Raw genomic sequence first — 23,249 nt, forward strand, 5'->3', positions numbered from 1 at the left:
TTCCTTTCGTGTTACATCCATTCCATTCCATTCCATTCCATTCCATTCGGGTTGATTCCAAATCATTCTATTCCATTCCATTCCGTTCCATTCCATTCCACTCCATTCCTTTCGAGTGATTCTATTCCATTCCATTCCATTCCATTCCATTGCATTCCATTCCATTCGGGTTGATTCCATTCCATTCCATTCCCTTCCACTCCATTCCATTCCATTCCATTCCATTTGGCTTAACTCCATTCCATTCCATTCCATTCCATTCCATTCCATTCCATTCCATTCCAATCCGGTTGATTCCATTCCATTCCATTCCATTCCATTCCATTCCATTCCATGCCATTCGTGTTGATTCCATTCCATTCCATTCTATTATATTCCATTCCATTTGGGTTAATTCCATTCCATTCCACTCCATGCCATTCCATTCCATTCGGGTTCATTCCATTCCAATCCATTCCATTCCATTCCATTCCATTCCATTCCATTCCTTTCGGGGTGATTCTATTCCATTCTATTCCATTTCATTCTTTTCCATTCCATTCCATTCCATTCGGGTTGATTCCATTCCATTCCATTCCATTCCATTCCATTCCATTCCATTCGGGTTGATTCCATTCCATTCCGTTCCATTCCATTCCGTTCCATTCCATTTGGGTTAACTCCATTCCATTCCATTCCATTCCACTCCATTCCATTCCATTCCATTCCATTCCAATCGGGTTGATTCCATTCCTTTCCATTCTACTCCATTCCATTCCATTCCATTCCATTCCATTCGATTTGATTCCATTCCATTCCATTCCATTGCATTCCATTCCATTTGTGTTGATTCCATTCCATTCCATTCCATTTGGGTTCATTCCATTCCATTCCATTCCATGCCATTCCATTCCATTTTGGTTGACTCCATTCCATTGCATTCCATTCCATTCCAATCCTTTCGGGGTGATTCTATTCCATTCTATTCCATTTCATTCTATTCCATTCCATTCCACTCGGGTTGATTCCATTCCATTCCATTCTATTCCATTCCATTCCATTCCATTCTTGTTGATTCCATTCCATTCTATTGCGTTCCATTCCATTCCATTCGGGTTGATTCCATTCCATTCCATTCCATTCGGGTTTATTCCATTCCATTCCATTCCATTCCATTTCATTCCATTCCATTCCATTGGGGATGATTCCATTCCATTCCATTCCATTCGGCTTGATTCCTTTCCATTCCATTCCATTCCATTCCATTCCATTCCATTCCATTCCATTCCATTCCATTTCATTCTCGTTGATTCCATTCCATTACATTCCATTCCATTCGGGTTTTTTCCATTCCATTCCATTCAATTCCACTCGGGTTGATTCCATTATATTCTATTCTGGTTGATTCCATTCCATTCCATTCCATTCCATTCGTGTTGATTCCATTCCATTCCATTCCATTCCATTCCATTCCATTCCATTCCATTCCATTCCTTTCGGATTGATTCCATTCCATTCCATTCCATTCCATTCCATTCCATTCCATTCCTTTCAGGTTGACTCCATTCCATTCCATTCCATTCTATTCCATTCCATACCATTATATTCCATTCGGGTTGATTCCATTCCATTCCATTCCATTCCATTCGGGTTGATTCCAAATCATTCTATTCCATTCCATTCCGTTCCATTCCATTCCACTCCATTGCTTTCGGGGTGATTATTTTCCATTCCATTCCATTCCATTCCATTCCATTCCATTCCATTCGGGTTGATTCCATTCCATTCCATTCCCTTCCACTCCATTCCATTGCATTCCATTCCATTTGGGTTAACTCCATTCCATTCCATTCCAATCGTGTTGATTCCATTCCATTCCATTCCATTCCATTCCATGCCATTCTTGATGATTCCATTCCATTCCATTACATTACATTACATTCCTTTTGTGTTGATTGCATTCCATTCCATTCCATTCCATTCCATGCCATTCCATTTCAGTCGGGTTTTTTCCATTGCATTCCATTCCATTCCATTCCATTCCTTTCGGGGTGATTCTATTCCATTCTATTCCATTTCATTCTATTCCATTCCATTCCATTCTGGTTGATTCCATTGCATTCCATTCCACTCCATTCGGGTTGATTCCATTCCATTCAATTGCATTCCATTCCATTCCATTCTGGTTGATTCCATTCCATACCATTCCATTCCATTCCATTCCATTTGATTCCATTCCATTCCATTCGGGATGATTCCATTCCATTCCATTCCATTCGGCTTGATTCCATTCCATTCCTTTCCATTCCATTCCATTCCATTCGTTTTGATTCCATTCCATTCCATTCCATTTCATTCGGGTTGATTCCATTGCATTCAATTCCATTCCACTCCATTGCATTTCATTCGATTCCTTTCTCGTTGATTCCATTCCATTCCATTCAATTCCACTCGGGTTGATTCCATTATATTCCATTCGGTTTTATTCCATTCCATTCCATTCCATTCCATTCGGATTGATTCCATTCCATTCCATTCCATTCCATTCCGTTCCATTCCTTTCGGGTTGACTCCATTCCATTCCATTCCATTCCATTCGGGTTGATTCCATTCCATTCCATTCCATTGCATTCCATTCCATTCTTGTTACATCCATTCCATTCCAATCCATTCCATTCGGGTTGATTCCGTTCCAATCCATTCCATGCCATTCCATTCCATTCGGATTGATTCCATTCCATTCCATTCCATTCCTTTCCATTCCATTCCATTCCTTTCGGGTTGACTCCATTCCAATGCATTCCGTTCCATTCCATTCCATTCCATTCCGGTTGATTCCATTCCATTCCATTCCATTCCATTCCATTCCATTCCATTCCATTCCATGCCATTCCATTCCATTCTATTGCATTCCATTCCATTCCATTCGGGTTGATTCCATTCCATTCCATTCCGTTCCATTCCATTCCATTCCATTCGGGTTGATTCCATTCCATTCCATTCCACTCCATTCCATGCCATTCCATTCCATTCTATTCCATTCAGGTTGAATCCATTCCATTCCATTCCATTCCATTCCATTCGAGTTGATTCCAAGTCATTCCATTCCATTCCATTCCTTTCCATTCCATTCCACTCTATTCCTTTCCGGGTGATTCTATTCCATTCCATTCCATTCCATTCCATTCCATTCGGGTTGATTCCATTCCATTCCGTTCCATTCCATTCCGTTCCATTCCAATCGGGTTGATTCCATTCCTTTCCATTCCACTCCATTCCATGCCATTCCATTCCATTCGGATTGATTCCATTCCATTCCATTCCATTCCTTTCCATTCCCTTCCATTCCTTTCGGGTGGACTCCATTGCATTGCATTCCGTTCCATTCCATTCCATTCCATTCGGGTTGATTCCATTCCATTCCCTTCCATTCCATTCCATGCCATTCCATTCCATTCCATGCCATTCCATTCCATTCTATTCCATTCCATTCCATTCCATTCGTGTTGATTGCATTCCATTCCATTCCATTCCACTCCATTCCATGCCATTCCATTCCATTCTATTCCATTCAGGTTGAATCCATTCCATTCCATTCCATTCCATTCCATTCGTGTTGATTCCAAGTCATTCCATTCCATTCCATTCCTTTCCATTCCATTCCACTCTATTCCTTTCGGGGTGATTCTATTCCATTCCATTCCATTCCATTCCATTCCATTCGGGTTGATTCCATTCCATTCCGTTCCATTCCATTCCGTTAAATTCCATTTGGGTTAACTCCATTCCAATCCATTCCATTCCAATGCATTCCATTCCATTCCATTCCATTCCATTCCATTCCATTCCATTCCAATCGAGTTGATTCCACTCCTTACCATTCCAATCCATTCCATTCCATTCCATTCCATTCCATTCCATTCCATTCCATTCCATTCGATTTGATTCCATTCCATTCCATTCCACTGCATTCCATTCCATTCGTGTTGATTCCATTCCATTCCATTCCATTTGGGTTCATTCCATTCAATTCCATTCCATTCCATGCCATTCCATTCCATTCGGGTTGACTGCATTCCATTCCATTCCATTCCATTCCATTCCTTTCGGGGTGATTCTATTCCATTCTATTCCATTTCATTCTATTCCATTCCATTCCATTCGGGTTGATTCCTTTCCATTCCATTCCATTCCATTCCATTCCATTCCATTCCATTCGGGTTGATTCCATTCCATTCCATTCCATTCGGGTTTATTCCATTCCATTCCATTCCATTTCATTCCATTCCATTCCATTGGGGATGATTCCATTCCATTCCATTCCATTCGGCTTGATTCCTTTCCATTCCATTCCATTCCATTCCATTCCATTCCATTCCATTCCATTCGTTTTGATTCCATTCCATTAAATTCCATTCCATTCGGGTTGATTCCATTCAATTCAATTCCATTCCACTCCATTCAATTCCATTCCATTTCATTCTCGTTGATTCCATTTCATTACATTCCATTCTATTCTGGTTGATTCCATTCCATTCCATTCCATTCCATTCGTGTTGATTACATTCCATTCCCTTCCATTCCATTCCATTCCATTCCATTCCATTCCTTTCGGATTGATTCCATTCCATTCCATTCCATTCCATTCCATTCCATTCCATTCCTTTCAGGTTGACTCCATTCCATTCCATTCCATTCAATTCCATTCCATACCATTATATTCCATTCGGGTTGATTCCATTCCATTCCATTCCATTCCATTCGGGTTGATTCCAAATCATTCTATTCCATTCCATTCCGTTCCATTCCATTCCATTCCATTCCATTCGGGTTGATTCCATTCCATTCCATTCCCTTCCACTCCATTCCATTCCATTCCATTCCATTTGGGTTAACTCCATTCCATTCCATTCCATTCCATTCCATTCCATTCGGGTTGATTCCATTCCATTCCATTCCCTTCCACTCCATTCCATTCCATTCCATTCCATTTGGGTTAACTCCATTCCATTCCATTCCATTCCATTCCATTCCATTCCAATCGGGTTGATTCCATTCCATTCCATTCCATTCCATTCCATTCCATTCCATTCCATGCCATTCGTGTTGATTCCATTCCATTCCAGTACATTACATTCCATTCCTATTGTGTTGATTGCATTCCATTCCATTCCATTCCATTCCATGCCATTCCATTTCAGTCGGGTTTTTACCAATGCTTTCCATTCCATTCCATTCCATTCCTTTCGGGGTGATTCTATTCCATTCTATTCCATTTCACTCTATTCCATTCCATTCCATTCGGTTTGATTCCATTCCATTCCATTCCACTCCATTCGGGTTGATTCCATTCCATTCAATTGCATTCCATTCCATTCCATTCTGGATGATTCCGTTCCATTCCATTCCATTCCATTCCATTTGATTCCATTCGATTCCATTCGGGATGATTCCATTCCATTCCATTCCATTCGGCTTGATTCCATTCCATTCCTTTCCATTCCCTTCCATTCCATTCGTTTTGATTCCATTCCATTCCATTCCATTTCATTCGGGTTGATTCCATTCCATTCAATTCCATTCCACTCCATTCCATTTCATTCGATTCCTTTCTCGTTGATTCCATTCCATTCCATTCAATTCCACTCGGGTTGATTCCATGATACTCCATTCGGGTTGATTCCATTCCATTCCATTCCATTCCATTCCATTCCATTCGGATTGATTCCATTCCATTCCATTCCATTCCGTTCCATTCCTATCGGGTTGACTCCATTTCATTCCATTCCATTCCATTCCATTCCATTCCATTCCATTCGGGTTGATTCCATTCCATTCCATTCCATTCCATTCCATTCCATTCGTGTTACATCCATTCCATTCCAATCCATTCCATTCGGGTTGATTCCGTTCCAATCCATTCCATGCCATTCCATTCCATTCGGATTGATTCCATTCCATTCCATTCCATTCCTTTCCATTCCGTTCCATTCCTTTCGGGTTGATTCCATTCCATTGCATTCCGTTCCATTCCATTCCATTCCATTCGGGTTGATTCCATTCCATTCCATTCCATTCCATGCCATGCCATTCCATTCCATTCTATTGCATTCCATTCCATTCCATTCGGGTTGATTCCATTCCATTCCATTCCGTTCCATTCCATTCCATTCCATTCGGGGTGATTCCATTCCATTCCATTCCACTCCATTCCATTCCATTCCATTCCATTCTATTCCATACAGGTTGAATCCATTCCATTCCATTCCATTCCATTCCATTCGAGTTGATTGCAAGTCATTCCATTCCATTTCATTCCGTTCCATTCCATTCCACTCTGTTCCTTTCGAGGTGATTCTATTCCATTCCATTCCATTCCATTCCATTCCATTCCATTCCATTCGGGTTGATTCCATTCCATTCCGTTCCATTCCATTCCGTTCCATTCCATTTGGGTTAACTCCATTCCATTCCATTGCATTCCATGCCATTCCATTCCATTCCATTCCAATCGGGTTGATTCCATTCCTTTCCATTCCACTCCATTCCATGCCATTCCATTCCATTCGGATTGATTCCATTCCATTCCATTCCATTCCTTTCCATTCCGTTCCATTCCTTTAGGGTTGACTCCATTCCATTGCATTCCGTTCATTCCATTCCATTCCATTCGGGTTGATTCCATTCCATTCCCTTCCATTCCATTCCATGCCATTCCATTCCATTCCATGCCATTCCATTCCATTCTACTCCATTCCATTCCATTCCATTCGTGTTGATTCCATTCCATTCCATTCCATTCCACTCCATTCCATGCCATTCCATTCCATTCCAATAGGGTTGATTCCATTCCATTCCATTCCATTCCATTCCATTCCATTCCATTCCATGCCATTCGTGTTGATTCCATTCCAATCCATTACATTACATTACATTCCTATTGTGTTGATTGCATTCCATTCCATTCCATTCCATTCCATGCCATTCTTTTCAGTCGGGTTTTTACCATTCTATTCCATTCCACTCCATTCGGGTTGATTCCATTCCATTCAATTGCATTCCATTCCATTCCATTCTGGTTGATTCCATTCCATTCCATTCCATTCTATTCCGTTCCATTTGATTCCATTCCATTGCATTCGGGATGATTCCTTTCCATTCCATTCCATTCGGCTTGATTCCATTCCATTCCTTTCCATTCCTTTCCATTCCATTCGTTTTGATTCCATTGCATTCCATTCCATTTCATTCGGGTTGATTCCATTCCATTCAATTCCATTCCACTCCATTCGATTTCTTTCGATTCCTTTCTCGTTGATTCCATTCCATTCCACTCAATTCCACTCGGGTTAATTCCGTTATATTCCATTCGGGTTGATTCCATTCCATTCCATTCCATTCCATTCCATTCGGATTGATTCCATTCCATTCCATTCCATTCCATTCCGTTCCATTCCTTTCGGGTTGACTCCATTCCATTCCATTCCATTCCATTCCATTCCATTCCATTCCATTCCATTCCATTCGGGTTGATTCCATTCCATTCCATTCCATTCGTTTTACATCCATTCCATTCCAATCCATTCCAGTCGGGTTGATTCCGCTCCAATCCATTCCATGCCATTCCATTCCATTCGGATTTATTCCATCCCATTCCATTCCATTCCTTTCCATTCCGTTCCATTCCTTTCTGGTTGACTCCATTCCATTGCATTCCGTTCCATTCCATTCCATTCCATTCGGGTTGATTCCATTCCATTCCATTCCATTCCATTCCATTCCATGCCATTCCATTCCATTCTATTGCATTCCATTCCATTCCATTCGGGTTGATTCCATTCCATTCCATTCCGTTCCATTCCATTCCATTCGGGTTGATTCCATTCCATTCCATTCCACTCCATTCCATGCCATTCCATTCCATTCTATTCCATTCAGGTTGAATCCATTCCATTCCATTCCATTCCATTCCATTCGAGCTGATTCCAAGTCATTCCATTCCATTCCATTCCGTTCCATTCCATTCCACTCTGTTCCTTTCGAGGTGATTCTATTCCATTCCATTCCATTCCATTCCATTCCATTCCATTCCATTCGGGTTGATTCCATTCCATTCCGTTCCATTCCATTCCGTTCCAATCCATTTGGTTTAACTCCATTCCATTCCATTCCATTCCATTCCAATCGGGTTGATTTCATTCCTTTCCATTCCACTCCATTCCATGCCATTCCATTCCATTCGGATTGATTCCATTGCATTGCATTCCATTCCTTTCCATTCCGTTCCATTCCTTTCGGGTTGACTCCACTCCTTTCCATTCCATTCCATTCGGGTTGATTCCATTCCATTCCATTCCATTCGTGTTACATCCATTCCATTCCAATCCATTCCATTCGGGTTGATTCCGTTCCAATCCATTCCATGCCATTCCATTCCATTCCATTCCTTTCGTGGTGATTCTATTCCATTCTATTCCATTTCATTCCATTCCATTCCATTCCATTCCATTCCATTCCATTCCATTCCATTCCATTCCTTTGAGGTTGACTCCATTCCATTCCATTCCATTCCATTCCATTCCATTCCATTCCATTCCTTTCTGATTGATTCCATTCCATTCCATTCCATTCCATTCCATTCCTTTCAGGTTGACTCCATTCCATTCCATTCCATTCAATTCCATTCCATACCATTATATTCCATTCGGGTTGATTCCATTCCATTCCATTCCATTCCATTCGGGTTGATTCCAAATCATTCTATTCCATTCCATTCCGTTCCATTCCATTCCACTCCATTCCTTTCGGGGTGATTCTATTCCATTCCATTCCATTCCTTTTCCATTCGGGTTGATTCCATTCCATTCCATTCCCTTCCACTCCATTCCATTCCATTTGGGTTAACTCCATTCCATTCCATTCCCTTCCATTCCATTCCATTCCATTCCAATCGGGTTGATTCCATTCCATTCCATTCCATTCCATTCCATTCCATTCCATGCCATTCGTGTTGATTCCAATCCATTCCATTACATTACATTCCATTCCTTTTGTGTTGATTGCATTCCTTTCCATTCCATTCCATTCCATGCCATTCCATTTCAGTCGGGTTTTTCCATTGCATTCCATTCCATTCCATTCCATTCCATTCCTTTCGGGGTGATTCTATTCCATTCTATTCCATTTCGTTCTATTCCATTCCATTCCATTCGGGTTGATTCCATTCCATTCCATTCCACTCCATTCGGGTTGATTCCATTCCATTCAATTGCATTCCATTCCATTCCATTCTGGTTGATTCCATTCCATTCCATTCCATTCCATTCCATTCCATTCCATTTGATTCCATTCCATTCCATTCGGGATGATTCCATTCCATTCCATTCCATTCGGCTTGATTCCATTCCATTCCATTCGATTCGTTTTGATTCCATTCCATTCCATTCCATTTCATTCGGGTTGATTCCATTCCATTCAATTCCATTCCACTCCATTCCATTTCATTCGATTCACTTCTCGTTGATTCCATTCCATTCCATTGAATTCCACTCGGGGTGATTCCATTATATTCCATTCGGATTGATTCCATTCCATTCCATTCCATTCCATTCCATTCCATTCCATTCGGATTGATTCCATTCCATTCCATTCCATTCCATTCCGTTCCATTCCTTTCGGGTTGACTCCATTCCTTTCCATTCCATTCCATTCGGGTTGATTCCATTCCATTCCATTCCATTCCATTCCACTCGTGTTACATCCATTCCATTCCAATCCATTCCATTCGGGTTGATTCCGTTCCAATCCATTCCATGCCATTCCATTCCATTCCATTCCTTTCGTGGTGATTCTATTCCATTCTATTCCATTTCATTCCATTCCATTCCATTCCATTCCATTCCTTTGAGGTTGACTCCATTCCATTCCATTCCATTCCATTCCATTCCATTCGGGTTGATTCCAAATCATTTTATTCCATTCCATTCCGTTCCATTCCATTCCACTCCATTCCTTTCGGGGTGATTCTTTTCCATTCCATTCCATTCCATTCCACTCCATTCCATTCCATTCCATTCCAATCAGGTTGTTTCTATTCCATTCCATTCCATTCCATTCGGATTATTTCCATTCCATTCCATTCAATTCCACTCGGGTTGATTCCATTATATTCCATTCGGGTTGATTACATGCCATTCCATTCCATTCCATTCCATTCGGATTGATTCCATTCCATTTCATTCCGTTCCATTCCTTTCGGGTTGACTCCATTCCATTCCATTCCATTCCATTCCATTCCATTCCATTCCATTCCATTGCATTCGGGTTGATTCCATTCCATTCCATTCCATTCCAATCCATTCCATTCCATTCGTGTTGCATCCATTCCATTCCAATCCATTCCATTCGGGTTGATTCCGTTCCAATCCATTCCATGCCATTCCATTCCATTCGGATTGATTCCATTCCATTCCTTTCCATTCCTTTCCATTCCTTTCCATTCCTTTCGGGTTGACTCCATTCCATTGCATTCCGTTCCATTCCATTCCATTCCATTCGGGTTGATTCCATTCCATTCCCTTCCATTCCATTCCATGCCATTCCATTACATTCCATGCCATTCCATTCCATTCTATTCCATTCCATTCGTGTTGATTCCATTCCATTCCATTCCATTCCACTCCATTCCATGCCATGCCATTCCATTCTATTCCATTCAGGTTGAATCCATTCCATTCCATTCCATTCCATTCCATTCGAGTTGATTCCAAGTCATTCCATTCCATTCCATTCCTTTCCATTCCATTCCACTCTATTGCTTTCGGAGTGATTCTATTCCATTCCATTCCATTCCATTCCATTCCATTCCATTCGGGTTGATTCCATTCCATTCCGTTCCATTCCATTCCGTTCCATTACATTTGGGTTAACTCCATCCCATTCCATTCCATTCCATTCCATTCCAATCGGGTTGATTCCATTCCTTTCCATTCCACTCCATTCCATTCCATTCCATTCCATTCGATTTGATTCCTTTCCATTCCATTCCATTGCATTCCATTCCATTTGTGTTGATTCCATTCCATTCCATTCCATTTGGGTTCATTCCATTCCATTCCATTCCATTCCATTCCATGCCATTCCATTCCATTTTGGTTGACTCCATTCCATTCCATTCCATTCCATTCCATTCCATTCCTTTCGGGGTGATTCTATTCCATTCTATTCCATTTCATTCTATTCCATTCCATTCCATTCGGGTTGATTCCATTCCATTCCATTCCATTCCATTCCATTCCATTCCATTCCATTCCATTCCATTCCATTCCATTCCATTCGTGTTGATTCCATTCCATTCTGTTGCATTCCATTCCATTCCATTCGGGTTGATTCCATTCCATTCCATTCCATTCGGGTTTATTCCATTCCATTCCATTCCAATTCATTCCATTCCATTCCATTCGGTATTATTCCATTCCATTCCATTCCATTCGGATTGATTCCTTTCCATTCCATTCCATTCCATTCCATTCCATTCCATTCGTTTTGATTCCATTCCATTCGTTAATTCCATTCCATTCGGGTTGATTCCATTCCATTCAATTCCATTCCACTCCATTCCATTCCATTCCATTTCATTCTCGTTGATTCCATTCCATTACATTCCATTCCATTCGGGTTATTTCCATTCCATTCCATTCAATTCCACTCGGGTTGATTCCATTATATTCTATTCTGGTTGACTCCATTCCATTCCATTCCATTCCATTCGTGTTGATTCCATTCCATTCCGTTCCATTCCATTCCATTCCATTCCATTCCTTTCGGATTGATTCCATTCCATTCCATTCCATTCCATTCGGGTTGATTCCATTCCATTCCGTTCCATTCCATTCCATTCCATTCCATTCCATTCCATTCCATTCGGATTGATTCCATTCCATTCCATTCTATTCCATTCCATTCCATTCCATTCCATTCCATTCCTTTCAGGTTGACTCCATTCCATTCCATTCCATTCAATTCCATTCCATACCATTATGTTCCATTCGGGTTGATTCCATTCCATTCCATTCCATTCCATTCCATTCTTGTTGATTCCAAATCATTCTATTCCATTCCATTCCGTTCCATTCCATTCCACTCCATTCCTTTCGTGTTGATTCTATTCCATTCCATTCCATTCCATCCCATTCCATTCCATTCGGGTTGATTCCATTCCATTCCATTCCCTTCCACTCCATTCCATTCCATTCCATTCCATTTGGGTTAACTCCATTCCATTCCATTCCATTCCATTCCAATAGGGTTGATTCCATTCCATTCCATTCCATTCCATTCCATTCCAATCCATTCCATGCCATTCCATTCCATTCCATTCCTTTCGGATTGATTCCATTCCATTCCATTCCATTCCATTCTGGTTGATTCCATTCCATTCCATACCATTCTATTCCGTTCCATTTGATTCCATTCCATTGCATTCGGGATGATTCCATTCCATTCCATTCCATTCGGCTTGATTCCTTTCCATTCCTTTCCATTCCTTTCCGTTCCATTCGTTTTGATTCCATTCCATTCCATTCCATTCCATTCCATGCCATTCGTGTTGATTCCATTCCATTCCATTCCATTACATTACATTCCTATTGTGTTGATTGCATTCCATTCCATTCCATTCCATTCCATGCCATTCTTTTCAGTCGGGTTTTTACCATTCTATTCCATTCCACTCCATTCTGGTTGATTCCATTCCATTCAATTGCATTCCATTCCATTCCATTCTGGTTGATTCCATTCCATTCCATACCATTCTATTCCGTTCCATTTGATTCCATTCCATTGCATTCGGGATGATTCCATTCCATTCCATTCCATTCGGCTTGATTCCATTCCATTCCTTTCCATTCCTTTCCATTCCATTCGTTTTGATTCCATTCCATTCCATTCCATTTCATTCGGGTTGATTCCATTCCATTCAATTCCATTCCACTCCATTCCATTTCATTCGATTCCTTTCTCGTTGATTCCATTCCACTCCATTCAATTCCACTCGGGTTGATTCCGTTATATTCCATTCGGGTTGATTCCATTCCATTCCATTCCATTCCATTCCATTCCATTCGGATTGATTCCATTCCATTCCATTCCATTCCATTCCATTCCATTCCGTTCCATTCCTTTCGGGTTGACTCCATTCCATTCCATTCCATTCCATTCCATTCCATTCCATTCCATTCGGGTTGATTCCATTCCATTCCATTCCATTCGTGTTACATCCATTCCATTCCAAACCATTCCAGTCGGGTTGATTCCGTTCCAATCCATTCCATGCCATTCCATTCCATTCGGATCGGATTCCATTCCATTCCATTCCATTCCTTTCCATTCCGTTCCATTCCTTTCGGGTTGACTCCATTCCATTGCATTCCGTTCCATTCCATTCCATTCCATTCGGGTTGATTCCATTCCATTCCATTCCATTCCATTCCATTCCATGCCATTCCATTCCATTCTATTGCATTCCATTCCATTCCATTCGGGTTGATTCCATTCCATTCCATTCCGTTCCATTCCATTCCATTCCATTCGGGTTGATTCCATTCCATTCCATTCCACTCCATTCCATGCCATTCCATTCCATTCTATTCCATTCAGGTTGAATCCATTCCATTCCATTCCATTCCATTCCATTCGAGCTGATTCCAAGTCATTCCATTCCATTCCATTCCGTTCCATTCCATTCCACTCTGTTCCTTTCGAGGTGATTCTATTCCATTCCATTCCATTCCATTCCATTCCATTCCATTCCATTCCATTCGGGTTGATTCCATTCCATTCCGTTCCATTCCATTCCGTTCCAATCCATTTGGTTTAACTCCATTCCATTCCATTCCATTCCATTACAATCGGGTTGATTCCATTCCTTTCCATTCCACTCCATTCCATGCCATTGCATTCCATTCGGATTGATTCCATTCCATTCCATTCCATTCCTTTCCATTCCGTTCCATTCCTTTCGGGTTGACTCCATTCCATTGCATTCCATTCCATTCCATTCCATTCGGGTTGATTCCATTCCATTCCGTTCCATTCCATTCCATTCCATTCCATTCCTTTCGGATTGATTCCATTCCATTCCATTCCATTCCATTCGGGTTGATTCCATTCCATTCCGTTCCATTCCATTCCATTCCATTCCATTCCATTCCATTCCATTCGGATTGATTCCATTCCATTCCATTCCATTCCATTCCATTCCATTCCATTCCATTCCATTCCTTTCAGGTTGACTCCATTCCATTCCATTCCATTCAATTCCATTCCATACCATTATGTTCCATTCGGGTTGATTCCATTCCATTCCATTCCATTCCATTCCATTCTTGTTGATTCCAAATCATTCTATTCCATTCCATTCCGTTCCATTCCATTCCACTCCATTCCTTTCGTGTTGATTCTATTCCATTCCATTCCATTCCATCCCATTCCATTCCATTCGGGTTGATTCCATTCCATTCCATTCCCTTCCACTCCATTCCATTCCATTCCATTCCATTTGGGTTAACTCCATTCCATTCCATTCCATTCCATTCCAATAGGGTTGATTCCATTCCATTCCATTCCATTCCATTCCATTCCAATCCATTCCATGCCATTCCATTCCATTCCATTCCTTTCGGATTGATTCCATTCCATTCCATTCCATTCCATTCTGGTTGATTCCATTCCATTCCATACCATTCTATTCCGTTCCATTTGATTCCATTCCATTGCATTCGGGATGATTCCATTCCATTCCATTCCATTCGGCTTGATTCCATTCCATTCCTTTCCATTCCTTTCCGTTCCATTCGTTTTGATTCCATTCCATTCCATTCCATTCCATTCCATGCCATTCGTGTTGATTCCATTCCATTCCATTCCATTACATTACATTCCTATTGTGTTGATTGCATTCCATTCCATTCCATTCCATTCCATGCCATTCTTTTCAGTCGGGTTTTTACCATTCTATTCCATTCCACTCCATTCTGGTTGATTCCATTCCATTCAATTGCATTCCATTCTATTCCATTCTGGTTGATTCCATTCCATTCCATACCATTCTATTCCGTTCCATTTGATTCCATTCCATTGCATTCGGGATGATTCCATTCCATTCCATTCCATTCGGCTTGATTCCATTCCATTCCTTTCCATTCCTTTCCATTCCATTCGTTTTGATTCCATTCCATTCCATTCCATTTCATTCGGGTTGATTCCATTCCATTCAATTCCATTCCACTCCATTCCATTTCATTCGATTCCTTTCTCGTTGATTCCATTCCACTCCATTCAATTCCACTCGGGTTGATTCCGTTATATTCCATTCGGGTTGATTCCATTCCATTCCATTCCATTCCATTCCATTCCATTCGGATTGATTCCATTCCATTCCATTCCATTCCATTCCATTCCATTCCGTTCCATTCCTTTCGGGTTGACTCCATTCCATTCCATTCCATTCCATTCCATTCCATTCCATTCGGGTTGATTCCATTCCATTCCATTCCATTCGTGTTACATCCATTCCATTCCAAACCATTCCAGTCGGGTTGATTCCGTTCCAATCCATTCCATGCCATTCCATTCCATTCGGATCGGATTCCATTCCATTCCATTCCATTCCTTTCCATTCCGTTCCATTCCTTTCGGGTTGACTCCATTCCATTGCATTCCGTTCCATTCCATTCCATTCCATTCGGGTTGATTCCATTCCATTCCATTCCATTCCATTCCATTCCATGCCATTCCATTCCATTCTATTGCATTCCATTCCATTCCATTCGGGTTGATTCCATTCCATTCCATTCCGTTCCATTCCATTCCATTCCATTCGGGTTGATTCCATTCCATTCCATTCCACTCCATTCCATGCCATTCCATTCCATTCTATTCCATTCAGGTTGAATCCATTCCATTCCATTCCATTCCATTCCATTCGAGCTGATTCCAAGTCATTCCATTCCATTCCATTCCGTTCCATTCCATTCCACTCTGTTCCTTTCGAGGTGATTCTATTCCATTCCATTCCATTCCATTCCATTCCATTCCATTCCATTCCATTCCATTCGGGTTGATTCCATTCCATTCCGTTCCATTCCATTCCGTTCCAATCCATTTGGTTTAACTCCATTCCATTCCATTCCATTCCATTACAATCGGGTTGATTCCATTCCTTTCCATTCCACTCCATTCCATGCCATTGCATTCCATTCGGATTGATTCCATTCCATTCCATTCCATTCCTTTCCATTCCGTTCCATTCCTTTCGGGTTGACTCCATTCCATTGCATTCCATTCCATTCCATTCCATTCGGGTTGATTCCATTCCATTCCATTCCATTCCATTCCATTCGTGTTACATCCATTCCATGCCAATCCATTCCATTCGGGTTGATTCCGTTCCAATCCATTCCATGCCATTCCATTCCATTCGGATTGATTCCATTCCATTCCATTCCATTCCTTTCCATTCCGTTCCATTCCATTCGGGTTGATTCCATTCCATTCCGTTCCATTCCATTCCATTCCATTCCATTCCATTCCATTCCATTCCAATCGGGTTGATTCCATTCCTTTCCATTCCACTACATTCCATGCCATTCCATTCCATTCGGATTGATTCCATTCCAATCCATTCCATTGCATTCCATTCCATACGTGTTGATTCCATTCCATTCCATTCCATTCCATTTGGGTTGATTCCATTCCATTCCATTCCATTCCATTCCATGCCATTCCATTCCATTCGGGTTGACTCCATTCCATTCCATTCCATTCCATTCCATTACATTCCATTCCATTCCTTTCGGGGTGATTCTATTCCATTCTATTCCATTTCATTCTATTCCATTCCATTCCATTCGTGTTGATTCCATTCCATTCCATTCCTTTCAATTCCCTTCCTTTCCATTCGTGTTGATTCCATTCCATTCATTTGCATTCCATTCCATTCCATTCGGGTTGATTCCATTCCATTACATTCCATTCCATTCCATTCCATTCCATTCCATTCGGTTCATTCCATTGCATTCCTTTCCATTCGGGTTGATTCCATTCCATTCCATTCCATTGCATTCCTTTCCGTTTGTTTCTGTTCCATTCCATTCCATTCCATTCCATTCCATTCCATTCGATTTGTTTCCAATCCATTCCATTTCATTCCATTCCATTCCATTCCATTCCTTACAGGTTGAGTCCAATCCATTCCATTCCATTCCTTTGAGGTTGACTCCATTGCATTCCAATCCATTCCATTCCATTCCATTCCATTCCATTCCAATCGTGTTGATTCCATTCCATTCCATTCCATTCCATTCCATTCGATTTGTTTCCATTCCATTCCATTCCATTCCATTCCATTCCATTCCATTCCTTACAGGTTGTCTCCATTCCATTCCATTCCATTCCATTCCTTTCCATTCCATTCGGGTTGATTCCATTCCATTCCATTCCATTCCATTCCATTCCATTCCATTCCATTCCATTCCATTCCATTCGTGTTACATCCATTCCATTCCATTCCATTCCATTCCATTCGGGTTGATTCCAAATCATTCTATTCCATTCCATTCCGTTCCATTCCATTCCACTCCATTCCTTTCGAGTGATTCTATTCCATTCCATTCCATTCCATTCCATTGCATTCCATTCCATTCGGGTTGATTCCATTCCATTCCATTCCCTTCCACTCCATTCCATTCCATTCCATTCCATTTGGCTTAACTCCATTCCATTCCATTCCAATCGTGTTGATTCCATTCCATTCCATTCCATTCCATTCCATGCCATTCGTGATGATTCCATTCCATTCCATTCCATTACATTACATTCCTTTTGTGTTGATTGCATTCCATTCCATTCCATTCCATTCCATGCCATTCCATTTCAGTCGGGTTTTTTCCATTGCATTCCATTCCATTCCATTCCATTCCTTTCGGGGTGATTCTATTCCATTCTATTCCATTTCATTCTATTCCATTCCATTCCATTCTGGTTGATTCCATTCCATTCCATTCCACTCCATTCGGGTTGATTCCATTCCATTCAATTGCATTCCATTCCATTCCATTCTGGTTGATTCCATTCCATTCCATTCCATTCCATTCCATTCCATTTGATTCCATTCCATTCCATTCGGGATGATTCCATTCCATTCCATTCCATTCGGCTTGATTCCATTCCATTCCTTTCCATTCCATTCCATTCCATTCGTTTTGATTCCATTCCATTCCATTCCATTTCATTCGGGTTGATTCCATTGCATTCAATTCCATTCCACTCCATCCAATTTCATTCGGGTTGATTCCATTGCATTCAATTCCATTCCACTCCATTCCATTTCATTCGATTGCTTTCTCGTTGATTCCATTCCCTTCCATTCAATTCCACTCGGGTTGATTCCATTATATTCCATTCGGTTTGATTCCATTCCATTCCAATCCATTCCATTCGGATTTATTCCATTCCATTCCATTCCATTCCATTCCATTCCATTCCTTTCGGGTTGACTCCATTCCATTCCATTCCATTCCATTCGGGTTGATTCCATTCCATTCCATTCCATTCCATTCCATTCTTGTTACATCCATTCCATTCCAATCCATTCCATTCGGGATGATTCCGTTCCAATCCATTCCATGCCATTCCATTCCATTTGGATTGATTCCATTCCATTCCATTCCATTCCTTTCCATTCCGTTCCATTCCTTTCGGGTTGACTCCATTCCATTGCATTCCGTTCCATTCCATTCCATTCCATTCCGGTAGATTCCATTCCATTCCATTCCATACCATTCCATTCCATTCCATACCATTCCATTCCATTCCATTCCATTCCATGCCATTCCATTCCATTCTATTGCATTCCATTCCATTCGGGTTGATTCCATTCCATTCCATTCATTTCCATTCCATTCCATTCCATTCCGTTCCATTCCATTCCATTCCATTCGGGTTGATTCCATTCCATTCCATTCCACTCCATTCCATGCCATTCCATTCCATTCCATTCCATTCGGGTTGACTCCATTCCATTCCATTCCATTCCATTCCATTCCATTCCTTTCGGGGTGATTCCATTCCATTCTATTCCATTTCATTCTATTCCATTCCATTCCATTCGGGTTGATTCCATTCCATTCCATTCCATTCCATTCCATTCCATTCGGGTTGATTCCATTCCATTCCATTCCATTCGGATTTATTCCATTCCATTCCTTTCCATTTCATTCCATTCCATTCCATTGGGGATGATTCCATTCCATTCCATTCCATTCGGCTTGATTCCCTTCCATTCCATTCCATTCCATTCCATTCCATTCCATTCGTTTTGATTCCATTCCATTAAATTCCATTCCATTCGGGTTGATTCCATTCCATTCAATTAAATTCCACTCCATTCCATTCCATTCCATTTCATTCTCGTTGATTCCATTTCATTACATTCCATTCTATTCTGGTTGATTCCATTCAATTCCATTCCATTCGTGTTGATTACATTCCATTCCATTCCATTCCATTCCATTCCATTCCATTCCATTCCTTTCGGATTGATTCCATTCCATTCCATTCCATTCCATTCCTTTCCATTCCGTTCCATTCCTTTCGGGTGGACTCCATTGCATTGCATTCCATTCCATTCCATTCCATTCCATTCGGGTTGATTCCATTCCATTCCCTTCCATTCCATTCCATGCCATTCCATTCCATTCCATGCCATTCCATTCCATTCTATTCCATTCCATTCCATTCCATTCGTGTTGATTCCATTCCATTCCATTCCATTCCATTCCATTCCATTCCACTCCATTCCATGCCATTCCATTCCTTTCTATTCCATTCAGGTTGAATCCATTCCATTCCATTCCATTCCATTCCATTCGAGTTGATTCCAAGTCATTCCATTCCATTCCATTCCTTTCCATTCCATTCCACTCTATTCCTTTCGGGGTGATTCTATTCCATTCCATTCCATTCCATTCCATTCCATTCCATTCGGGTTGATTCCATTCCATTCCGTTCCATTCCATTCCGTTAAATTCCGTTTGGGTTAACTCCATTCCAATCCATTCCATTCCATTCCATTCCATTCCATTCCATTCCATTCCATTCCATTCCATTCCATTCGGGTTGATTCCACTCCTTACCATTCCACTCCATTCCATTCCATTCCATTCCTTTCCATTCCATTCCATTCCATTCCATTACATTCCATTCGATTTGATTCCATTCCATTCCATTCCACTGCATTCCATTCCATTCGTGTTGATTCCATTCCATTCCATTCCATTTGGGTTCATTCCATTCCATTCCATTCCATTCCATGCCATTCCATTCCATTCGGGTTGAATCCATTCCATTCCATTCCATTCCATTCCTTTCGGGGTGATTCTATTCCATTCTATTCCATTTCATTCTATTCCATTCCATTCCATTCGGGTTGATTCCATTCCATTCCATTCCATTCCATTCCATTCCATTCGGGTTGATTCCATTCCATTCCATTCCATTCGGGTTTATTCCATTCCATTCCATTCCATTTCATTCCATTCCATTCCATTGGGGATGATTCCATTCCATTCCATTCCATTCGGCTTGATTCCTTTCCATTCCATTTCATTCCATTCCATTCCATTCCATTCCATTCCATTCCATTCCATTCGTTTTGATTCCATTCCATTAAATTCCATTCCATTCGGGTTGATTCCATTCCATTCAATTCCATTCCCCTCCATTCCATTCCATTCCATTTCATTCTCGTTGATTCCATTTCATTACATTCCATTCTATTCTGGTTGATTCCATTCCATTCCATTCCATTCCATTCGTGTTGATTCCATTCCATTCCATTCCATTCCATTCCATTCCATTCCATTCCTTTCGGATTGATTCCATTCCATTCCATTCCATTCCATTCCATTCCATTCCATTCCATTCCTTTCAGGTTGACTCCATTCCATTCCATTCCATTCAATTCCATTCCATACCATTATATTCCATTCGGGTTGATTCCATTCCATTCCATTCCATTCCATTCGGGTTGATTCCAAATCATTCTATTCCATTCCATTCCGTTCCATTCCATTCCACTCCATTCCTTTCGGGGTGATTCTATTCCATTCCATTCCATTCCATTCCATTCCATTCCATTCCATTCGGGTTGATTCCATTCCATTCCATTCCCTTCCTCTCCATTCCATTCCATTCCATTCCATTTGGGTTAACTCCATTCCATTCCATTCCATTCCATTCCATTCCATTCCATTCCAATCGGGTTGATTCCATTCCATTCCATTCCATTCCATTCCATTCCATGCCATTCGTGTTGATTCCATTCCATTCCAGTACATTACATTCCATTCCTATTGTGTTGATTGCATTCCATTCCATTCCATTCCATTCCATGCCATTCCATTTCAGTCGGGTTTTTACCATTGCATTCCATTCCATTCCATTCCATTCCTTTCGGGGTGGTTCTATTCCATTCTATTCCATTTCACTCTATTCCATTCCATTCCATTCGGTTTGATTCCATTCCATTCCATTCCACTCCATTCGGGTTGATTCCATTCCATTCAATTGCATTCCATTCCATTCCATTCTGGTTGATTCCGTTCCATTCCATTCCATTCCATTCCATTTGATTCCATTCGAATCCATTCAGGATGATTCCATTCCATTCCATTCCATTCTTCTTGATTCCATTCCATTCCTTTCCATTCCATTCCATTCCATTCGTTTTGATTCCATTCCATTCCATTCCATTTCATTCGGGTTGATTCCATTCCATTCAATTCCATTCCACTCCATTCCATTTCATTCGATTCCTTTCTCGTTGATTCCATTCCATTCCATTCAATTCCACTCGGGTTGATTCCATTATATTCCATTCGGGTTGATTCCATTCCACTCCATTCCATTCCATTCCGTTCCATTCGGATTGATTCCATTCCATTCCATTCCATTCCGTTCCATTCCTATCGGGTTGACTCCATTCCATTCCATTCCATTCCATTCCATTCCATTCCATTCCATTCGGGTTGATTCCATTCCATTCCATTCCATTCCATTCCATTCGTGTTACATCCATTCCATTCCAATCCATTCCATTCAGGTTGATTCCGTTCCAATCCATTCCATGCAATTCCATTCCATTCGGATTGATTCCATTCCATTCCATTCCATTCCTTTCCATTCCGTTCCATTCCTTTCGGGTTGATTCCATTCCATTGCATTCCGTTCCATTCCATTCCATTCCATTCGGGTTGATTCCATTCCATTGCATTCCATTCCATTCCATGCCATTCCACTCCATTCTATTGCATTCCATTCCATTCCATTCGGGTTGATTCCATTCCATTCCATTCCGTTCCATTCCATTCCATTCCATTCGGGTTGATTCCATTCCATTCCATTCCACTCCATTCCATTCCATTCCATTCCATTCTATTCCATTCAGGTTGAATCCATTCCATTCCATTCCATTCCATTCCATTCCATTCGAGTTGATTGCAAGTCATTCCATTCCATTTCATTCCGTTCCATTCCATTCCACTGTATTCCTTTCGAGGTGATTCTATTCCATTCCATTCCATTCCATTCCATTCCATTCCATTCCATTCCATTCCATTCGGGTTGATTCCATTCCATTCCGTTCCATTCCATTCTGTTCCATTCCATTTGGGTTAACTCCATTCCATTCCATTCCATTCCATTCCATTCCATTCCATTCCAATCGGGTTGATTCCATTCCTTTCCATTCCACTCCATTCCATGCCATTCCATTCCATTCGGATTAATTCCATTCCATTCCATTCCATTCCTTTCCATTCCGTTCCATTCCTTTCGGGTTGACTCCATTCCATTGCATTCCGTTCCATTCCATTCCATTCCATTCGGGTTGATTCCATTCCATTCCCATCCATTCCATTCCATGCCATTCCATTCCATTCCATGCCATTGCATTCCATTCTATTCCATTCCATTCCATTCCATTAGTGTTGATTCCATTCCATTCCATTCCATTCCACTCCATTCCATGCCATTCCATTCCATTCTATTCCATTCAGGTTGAGTCCATTCCATTCCATTCCATTGCATCCCATTCGAGTTGATTTCAAGTCATTCCATTCAATTCCATTCCTTTGCTTTCCATTCCACTCTATTCCTTTCAAGGTGATTCTATTCCATTCCATTCCATTCCATTCCATTCCATTCGGGTTGAT

The sequence above is a fragment of the Pan paniscus genome, chromosome 23 (genome assembly GCF_029289425.2).
Source record: "Pan paniscus chromosome 23, NHGRI_mPanPan1-v2.0_pri, whole genome shotgun sequence".
NCBI lineage: Eukaryota > Metazoa > Chordata > Mammalia > Primates > Hominidae > Pan > Pan paniscus.